Here is a 10,175-nt window from a genome sequence, read left to right as displayed (position 1 = left end):
TGAGTTGTTCAAGATCACATTACTGGTAATTAGAGGGACAAACTCAAATCTTCATCTATCCAACTCTAAAGTTCGTAATATTAATGTTTTCTGAGTATGTTCCTTTTGTTCCCATAAAAGACAAATTTGTGGGGAAAATTCATTTATGATGGCATTACCTACCAGCACCACATTAATGACACTACCAGCGTTCATGACCTACCAGCACCATGTTAACGGTGTGTTTACTTAAAAATTGCCCACAGGAATGAATTGGGTAATGGCTGACAAATGTGAAATTTTCAAAAATTATTTAATTTTTATTCAGACCACTTTGGTAGATAAAAAGAAAGCTAGAAGTGATTCCATCGTGTTTTACTCCTTTGCACCTTCTGAAGAGAAGCAGGTGCATTCGTTGTATTTGCTGGGTTTTCGCATCTGATTAACAATGAATAGTAGAAATATGCTCTTTTACCACATCTTCCCTTTTCTGGCCTGCTTTGAGGCTCTCTTGGTAAAATGCCTGGCCTAAGACAGGATGTTCTTTGTGGGCTGGTCCAGACACCATATTTGCCTCACTTTCCTGCGTGGTGAGTTCAGATCAGGTTACCATTATAAGCTGATTCTCATAAAAGTCTGTGAATAAGAAAAAGGAGAGCTTGCAGCACTGGGAGATTTATGTTCCTCTCCTGGTAGCAAGAAAGTCATTCTGAATATCTGTTTGCAGAGAAATATGCAGGTTTGTGCTTTCTCTGAAGGTTCTAAGTTCTCTCCTCTAAGACGGATTGTTGAAGTTTCTTCAAGGAAGTCCAAAGAGAGAAATGAGAACTGGGGTGAAAGAGCATTTTGTATTCACCCACACTTCCTCCTCTACTGGTTGATTATGAAAACCCCCACCCTAACAGATGGCTTGGTGCAGGGCTCTTTGTTGAAGGTACTATTATTAACAGATGAAATACACGTGTCCTCACAGAGACGTCTCAGGAGGGCAGCTCTCGAGCCAAATGATGCTCTAATATTCTATAAGCTTGGCATGAAAAGGAGAGCGTTTTAAAATTACTTTTCACTCTGAAGGGCAAGGCTAAGAGGTAATTCTGCATTTATCCCTAATTGGAAGAAGAAGACTTCTAAGTCTAAAAGTTTACTTCATTGGCATTTGACTAAGACTCCGGTTTTGGTGACTAGAGATTTAAATTCATACTAGACTCATTAAGAAACACAAGTAAAACTCTCAGAGTACAAATGGGTGGGCAATCCCTAAATAATTCAGTGGTACTTTTTAGCTTATTGAGCCAAATATACTGATAACAACTTTTAGGCATCCATAGTTACCCGACCTCAAGTCTCAGCTGGGATTAGGCTTGTGGCTTCTCGGAGTTGGAAGGGACCTCAGAAGGCTAAATACGTTTGAGTATGAAGAATCTAAAAACGTGAGGAGGTACTAGTACTTACACGGTAATTACAAATTCAGATTAGGGTTGGCTTGTACTTATTTTTCTATTACCTTATGCTTATAAATAACACTCAATAAATAGTGATCACTTTGCTGCAGGTGAAAAGTACCTGGACATTGTAATATTTAAAATATATGCAAAATAACTTAAAGGCTTGATCCTGACACTGTAAAAAGGTTGAAGGAATCAGTTTCTAACTTTCCTGCTGGTAGAGATGAGTGTTAATTTTGAGGAAACTCTGTCTTGTTCTATAATGCACAACTCTACTGGGTAATTTTCTTTTGAGTCAACTCTGGTGTGAAGAACAAAGGCTTAGATATCTCATGAAAAATTTACTGGCTTTAGGTTCATAGAGCTTCCGGCACTGTCCAATATAAATGTCTGCAAGAATGGAAATGCTTTACATGTCAGCGCTGTTTAACATGCCAGCGCCAGCCATGTGAGGCTACTGAGCACTTGAAATACGGCGAGTGCAACTGAGGAACTCATTTTTTAAAATTTCATTTTAATTAATTTGGCTTTAAATTGAAATAGTCATGTAGCTAGCAGCTGGCATATTTGACAGTTGTAGGACTGTATATAATAACCTCTCAAAGTTCATTGGTATCTTTTCATAATTAAAAAGTAGACTTGTGTATAGCAAAATGAAACAAAATTAGTAAGAACACATCTATTTAATAAAGAAGACTATTTCATGAAATTATATATTCCTTCTATGTCCTACTCACGTCCATCTTTTGAGATGTAACTATGGATAACAGCTTCTTAGAGATCTCTCCACGAGCTCTCTATGCGTGTATAAACACAGAAATGTACACACGTTTCTTTATGTGAGTGGGAACATACAGTATCCACTAATTTCATTTCATTACTTGTTTAGCTTTGAAACATCTGGGGATCTTGTTATATGAGCCCTAAAGCTGCCTTGTCATTTTAATGACTGAATAGTATTCCATAATCTAGATGGATGATTATTTAATTGGTCCCTAATGGTGGATATTTGGGTTTTTCTCATCCAGTTGCTATGGTATAATCACAGAACTCACCATTCATCCAGTTATATTTTTGCATATGTGTGTGTGACTGGTATTTTCAATGATAGTAAATTGCATGGGAAGAGAAATCTCAAAGACAACACTAGGATGCACGTCATTTAGGATTTAATAAGTTTTTGTCCTTGAAATGTGCTCAGAAACAAACAAGAGTGAGTATAATTTCCATACAATGAGCCTAACGTTGACTGTAAGCACCATGTGAGAAACAGTCGCTATTTGTCCACTGATAATCCCATGTGTTCCCAGTGCTAGCCGGGAGCACGGGCTCAATAAACGTTTGCTTAATCAGTGGGCAGATGCCCTGGTTATGGAGCACATTCTGAGTCTCTCACTCGCTTTGGAAAGGATCTGCCACAGACTGAAGAGGTTACATTTGTCTTAAATAGCAAAGGCTATTAATAGCTCTCACAGTCACATATTGTTTAGTTTTCAATTGCTCCTCACCCATCCTTGGAGTAATATCCATTACTATTCCTAGAGAAACAATAACGAAAAAGCTAAAATACCCTACAAATATTGAGAGTTGCTTTTCAAAACTTTTCTGAAAATGTGATGAAATCGTATTGACATTGGCAGACAGATGTCATGGGCTGTGCTCTGGACTGTGGGTGATGCTTCTAGTTGCTCTTGGCGGGCCTTCCTCAGCTGAGAAGGCACTGCCCTCAGTCACCCTGGCACATGCCATGTCTCTGCAAGGCAAAGGCTAGAAACCGTGAGCAAGGTGGTCAGGGGGACTTGAATATGACCCTCTCCCTACTCTCCAATCACAAATCTCCATAAACACTCTATGCCCTTTTTTTTTTGTAAACCACTCAACATCTCTCCCATTCCCGAAAAACGTTCACTTCTGCAAGGACTTGCTCTGTATAAGTGCAGAAAACGGGTTTCTTCTCCCCTGTCACTTCCTTTACTCTCAACTGCTGCTTCTGCGGGGTTTTGTTTCTGATGCTTCCCTACCCCGTGGCCCAGCCTTCTGGAGAAGAATGAGGAAGTAAACCCTACGGGGTACTGTGTCAACTTGACTGGGCCATGGGGTGCTCAGACAGCTGGTGAAATTATTTCTGGGTGTGTCTGTGAGGGTGTTTCTGCAAGAGACTCATATTTGCATTGGTGGACTGAGTGAAGTGGATGGCCCTCGCCTCGTGGGTGAGCCTCATCCAACCTGTTGAGAGCCTGAGTAGAACAAAAAGAAGAAGGAAGGTTGAACTTATTCTCTGCCTGATCCCTTGAGCCGGGGCATACGTTTCCTGCCCCCAGAGTTCCTGGTTCTCAGGCCTTCAGACCCAGGCTGGAATGTGTACCACTGGTTCTGCAGCACTCAGGCCTTTGAACGACGCCACTGACTTTCCTGTTCTCCAGCTGCAGATGGCAAGGCATGGGACCTCTCAGTCTCTATCGTCATGTGAGCCAGTACCTTAGAGTAAATTTCTCTCTCTCTACACACACATATATAGGTATAGGCATGTATGTGAGTGTGTGTGTATATAGATGTATGTATCTATGATGTATATATACTTATATATGTATATGCACATGTATATACATACATATATATACCTCCCACACACATGTATGTGTGTGTATGTATATCCATACACACATCAAATTTCATAAATGTAGTCTACAATGTATTTATCTAATTGGTTCTGTTTTCTCTTAAGAACCCTGGCTAATATAGGCATGTTACTTCATTTAGAGATTTTTAACAATGAGAGAAGGTCAAAATGGACTGTCATCCAACACATGTCCACTGTAGTGGGGGCTGCAGAATGAAACATCCCTTCAAGGCTGCTTATGGACTCTCAGGAGGATATGAATGACGAGAGGGAGAAGTGACAAGTGACATGGGAAGAATGGGCCTGCGGACCCACAACCGTGAAGGAAAGTGGGTTCACATCCCTCCCTAAAGGTGCTGCCAGGTTTCAGCCAGTCAGGAACAGAAAGATCAGAGGAAAAGGAGACGAGAGAATTTTGACTTTTAATTTAGTTCCAGTGTGTGCCCGAGAACCCTTTCCCTGTATTGTGCTACACAAATCTTGTCAAGTGTCATAATTTACTGAATTTTGTTTCTTTATTGCCTTTTAGCATAATTTTCCATTTTTTAAGAAAATAAAAATAATCAAACAACCAGAAAAGTATAATAGGCAAAGAAAAATTCTGGTATCCCACTACTTAGATAACTACCATTGCCATTTTTATTTTGACGGTTATATTTTACATAAGTGAGACTGTATTATACGTGTTATTTTTCTAAATTAATCCTTTCTTTTCTTTTTGTTTTGTTTTTGTTTTTATTTTTATTTTTTCTTTCTCCTCCTCTCTCCACCTCAACCTAATCAGGTAGCAAATGTTAAGATTTGCTGTGCAACACTTTTTCACCCTTACAAGATCTCTCTCTCTCTCTCTCACACACACACACACACACACGCACACACGCAGACATGTGTGTTGCTTGTTTTATGAAAATGAGATTTTTATATATTCTTCTGTGTCTTGCTTTTTTTGCTTAATTAAATGTGGTGGAAATGTCTATACATCCCTGACTTTTTATGACTAAAATATTCCAGTGATTGTATATCTTAAAATTTGTTCAACGTCCCTCAGGATGGGCGTTTGGATGACTTCCTCCTTTTCTCCTTTCTTTCCTTTTCTTCTTCTCGCTCTCTCTTTTTCTCTTGTTTCAGTAAACGATTCGGCAGCAGATAGCATTTCCTGTACAGCTTTAAGTTCTGGTGAGATTTTACCTCAATGGGATAGATGCCTAAGACTAAGACTGCACAGTTGAAGGTAGACGATTTTTGTTTTGTTTGTAAATAGATATTGCCAGAATCCATTAAAATTAGAGACAGCTACAAAACCATGAAATTTCCACCAACAATGCCCACAAGTAACCTTTCCCCCGTGTCCCACCAACATTAGAGTTTTCGTGTCTTTTAGTTCCTTTCCATTTGGTGGATGAGAAGCAATATTCAGTTGTTACTTAAATGTACATTTCCCTGCCCGTTAACGTGGTTCAGCTTCTGCTCAGGTTTATTGGCTGTTTTGGTTTCGTTTCCTCTAAACAATCACATTCAAGTCCCATGCCCATTGACTGCTTTTTTTTATCAATTGTTAAATGTTCAACCCATATTGATATTAGGCTTTATCTATCTTGCAGGTGGTGTGTGCCCCTTAACCCGCCCATTACTTGTCTTCTGACTCTGTTTTGGTCAGTTTTCCATTAAAATAATATTGCAGTTGTTTGTCTTTTGTTTTATAGCTTCTGGGCTTCTGTGATGTTTAAAGATGTATCCCTGGCCCCTGGGATATACATGTATATGCTGTCTCCAGAATATTCTTCTATCTGAATTGCTTGATCTTAAATTTTGCTTACCGCTTTTTCTTGTATAGTTTTTTAAGTTAAGATTTTTAAGTGTCTATCCAAATTGCTTGGTGTTAAACTTTGCTTATTATTAAAATATTTTTCTTGTGTAGTTTTTCCTAAACTAGCATTTTTAATGTGTCTGAAATGAAGTAAGTGTCCAATTTTATCTCATTCCCAATTCCTTGCACTTCTCTCAAGCCACTAAAATTTGGTTTATGTCAATCAAAAGGAAAAGTCTGTATAGTTCTCTTCTTCACTTCCCTCCACTTCCGCTTTCTACATCGCCTTCTTTCCTGTCTTCTCATTCTTGATCTGTCTTTGACACCGTTTCCTTTCTTCTGCTCCTGCATCAAGGCATAAAACCTCACTAAAAACACAGCAAAGCTGTAGCAGCAACAACGATAGTAAATACTTGCATGTAAGGGATCGTTTGCTCTCTGAATGCTAGGCAGTGTTCTAGGCGCTTGGCAGGTTTTAAGTCATTCGATTGTCACAGCAGCCCTGTGGCATAGGTAGGGTTAACAGACCAGTTTTTGGAGGCTAGAGGCCAGAGGGAAAGCCACCTGCATGGCTCAGGCTCAGCAGCCCTGGGGGTCTAACCCCCAACCTGGGTCTTAACCACTGGGCTCCAGAAACACATCACTCCTGCGGGGACACAAGGCCAGCCCCTCGCCTTTCCCCACGTGGGTGTTTTGGGACGCCTGCCCCTCCCTGTTTAACTCCTCCCCAGCGAGCACAGAGCTCCCTTAGAGACCCTGGGCATGCCATCAAGGCTGTCTTCCCTGGTGTCTGAAAAGCCGCCCACAAAACCACAGAGCTGAGTTGTGGCTGGGGCTGTGGGGGTCATACAAGGATCCCCAAGCTGCTACTCAGTCTGCTGCCCTCGAGGCCACGCAGGATCATTCCCCAGACATTGAAAGCCCCGTGCAAAAACCAGGATTTCTCCACATGTCTCATCTGGGAGGCCCCTCCCCTAAGGAGGCCCCAGGGACAGCTGCCTGGCACTCCTGGCGCCTCCGAGAACTCTGTATGAGGGCTATTCGTTAGAGAGGGCGCCACTGCACCCCTCCATGGGAGTCCCGGGGCTGGCGGGAACTCGGGTCCCTCAGGCAGATCCAGGCCCGCACCCCCATCTGCAGCTCTCCCCCCGGCCTCTTCCCTCCACTTCATCCTTCCCCGCAGCCGAATCCCAATGGGCCGCCTTGATCAGTGCTCTCCACACAGGCGTATGTTTCGCTTTGAAGTGTTCTCCGCTTCTAAAACCTATTTGATACAAACCCCGCCTTGACCTTTCCTTATAATTCAAATCCCTAGACTCAGTACCTGTCTTCATTTAAAAAATACCTTGTTAGAGTGCCTATGAGCAAGCCACCTGCCCAGTGCAGAGTAAAGAAATATTTATTTTGATGAAATGTTTATGCAAGTTGATAAGCTGATTTGACATCGAAGAAGTTGTTTTTTTAAATTCCCTTCCATCTGTTTTTTTTTTTCTGTCACAATTCTATGTCTCCCAAGGTGCAAAGTGCAGGAGATGTCACTGAGAGTCTCTGTGCCTTGCCTCATGCAACACTTTTTAAAAAAAATCTTGTCTGTTTCCTAATTCAGCAGATATTCATTGAGCATTTACTACATGCTGTGCATTATTCTAGGTGTGATGAGTGCAGAACTGAATAGAAAGGCAAAATCTCAGCTTTCGTCTAAGAGGATAAGCTTGTAAATAAATACATACATTTATAAATCAATATAGAGAAAATAAAGCTCAGTGGATACACGTTGGGAGGACAGAGAATGCTATTTGTGTGAGGGCTTGTCAGGCAAAGGCTCTCCAAAGAGAAGGTGTTCACGTTAGCAGTGATGGCAGGGGAGGGCAGCCCCTGGGGTGTCTGAGGGAAGAGTGTGTGCTTGTGCTGAGTGTGCCCAAGCAAAATGCAGGAAGCCAGTGCTGGGTGTGTGAGCAGGAAGGTGGCAGGGCAAAGGGTCTCCCCGATAGGAGCTGGTGCTGCGGAACACAGGGCTCACGGCCATGGTGAGGACTAGCAAGGCAATGGAGAGTTTGACCAGGGCTTCCAATGATCTCGTGTGTGTGTGTGTGTGTGTGTGTGTGCATTGATTGCAGGATCAAGCTAGCTGCTTGATCCTTACAGAGACCAGGCTGTGTGTGTGAGGGTAGAAGTGGGGAGAAATGCCAAAGCCTATGGGAGATGATGGGGCTCCTGTTCTTGGTCAGAGGCTCCTCTGCCCACACATGCATCCACCATGGATCTTCAGGAGTCATTTGCCATCTTCCCTGTTTCTCCCCACATGCCCCATCTCTTCCTTCGTCAGAAGGGACTGATCATTACTGGACTGCTGTGTGTCGTGCTCCTCACTGGCTGGGTGATAGAGTGCAAAGTTCTGGACCGCTCAATACTTCTGCATCTGAAGGGCAGGGAGGAGAGTAGCAGTGCTCACCTCCCAGGAAAGAATTGATTTTGTGAGCACAGGCAGCACGTGGCATAAAACTGCACATACCATTGCTGAATGAGTGTGTCAGTGATGAGCTAAAGGCCTAGTGTATTGAGAATGATGCCACTGTCATCACTATTAAAGTGTTTCAGAATGAACCCCACAGGTCCAGCAGGAGTGAGTCTTCCCACGGTGGAGAACTTCCTGCCTAAAATGCTCTCCTCAGTCAGCCCTGACAACATTCAGCCCCCAACCCTTCCTTTAGCACAAGGCTCAAAGACCATTGCTTCGTATATGCTCTTCCTGATTCTCCAACAGAAAACAGAAGAATAGCAGATGCTATGCTTAGATGATGTAACTCCTCAAATGTGCATTGTTTCTAATTTAGCATCAGTCAAGTGGGCACGAAGGTGTCCTCTTTGGCTTCACCTTTCTTCCACTCGGATGGCTGTCCCAAAGCTATGGAAGACAGAACCAGGGAAGGGACAAGTCTGGATGGAATTGCTTCAGGTCAAAGGTTGATCTTCCAGAGGCTACACTGGTTAGGAATACAAAAGGAAGAATCGCTGTAAACCTAAGGTATTTTATAAAGTTGGCTCTTCCAGATGTCTGTATTCTCAAGACAGAATGGCCTGTCCTTGACTCAGCTTTGCATGTTGACATTTAACTGAACTTGAAAGCTCAACCGTCTTTCCATTCCCTCTGAGATTTCTGTGAGTGAAGTACAGTACTCACTTTCCCTCCTAAATTTCCGTGGCATCTTATGCGTATACATGTATGCATAACTGAGGACAGGCTCCACCTTCTACCTGCATTAGAGATCTCCATTCCAGCCCACAAACACTTACCCAGAGTGTACCAGGGTCAGGCCTTGAGAATACCTCGCTGAACAGGAAAGAGTGTCTGGTCTCACGGAACTCACAGTTTAGTGAGAAATAAGTATCTTTCTAACAGAAGTCTGTTATGTAAATACATTTGAAAACACTGGTGCATGTGTTAGGCCCATTCAAGGTCCTTAACCCATTCAGCCTGTGGCAGATGCGCTAACAGGCAACCGCAGAGAGTTGCACTCACACGGGGTCCCACTTGGTCCCAGGCGAAGAAGGGCCTGCACTTGAAGTCAAATTCTCTGTAGTTGCCCTCTTCAAATGTGTACTAATACTACCTCTGCTTTGCCCTTTCTAAATCCGATGGGACAATGGAACATGAAGAGGGCTTGGAGCTTTGGCTCCTGTACCATCCTGCCACCTGCAACCACTCCTTTGGGAGAGCTTCTCGACTGCCCACTTCCCAACCCCATGCACCCCTGCAGGTCTTGAGCAGCCTCTGCCCCTGCAATGGTTGCTGCTCCCCAACAGGATGACAAGTGCATCAGTTTGGAACAGCAAGCCTGCGTTCCGGCACCACCTGCCATCTCTGGTGGGCGTCTGGGTATATGTGCAGGACACACACTGTGTGGGGAATCAGAGCGAGGCCTGGCAGTGGCCATCCCTCAGCATGCTGGCAGTGCCAGGGCACATTCCTCAAGTGACCAGAGCCTCCTGCCCACCTCCAATCCAGGTACCCAGAGCTTCCCAGCATGGAGGTTGCAATCCCGGGGGGATCTCCTGTCCACTGTACATTGGGACAGTGGCCTATGGGAGAGAGACAGGCCACTGCCTGGTCCCAGCATGTGGGTGCAGCTGAGGGCAGGGAAGCCACTGGCAAGTGCAGGCCTCTTGTACTGCACTGTCACCTGGAAGGGCCGTGGCGTCTGTGCAGGGCTGCATTCCCACGCCGGTGAAGTAGAAGACACCATGACTGGTGGAGAGAGACTGAAAGAAAGGAGGAAGTGTTCTGCTCTAGTACTTGTCATGGTGCTTCTTTTTCGTTTTGAGA

The sequence above is a fragment of the Aotus nancymaae genome, unplaced genomic scaffold, assembly GCF_030222135.1.
Source record: "Aotus nancymaae isolate 86718 unplaced genomic scaffold, 86718_ANA_hifiasm-v0.15.2.pri h1tg000022l_1, whole genome shotgun sequence".
In the NCBI taxonomy this organism is placed as follows: Eukaryota; Metazoa; Chordata; class Mammalia; order Primates; family Aotidae; genus Aotus; species Aotus nancymaae.
The sequence above is the reverse complement of the archived record's forward strand: the minus strand, read 5'-3'. Positions refer to the sequence as shown.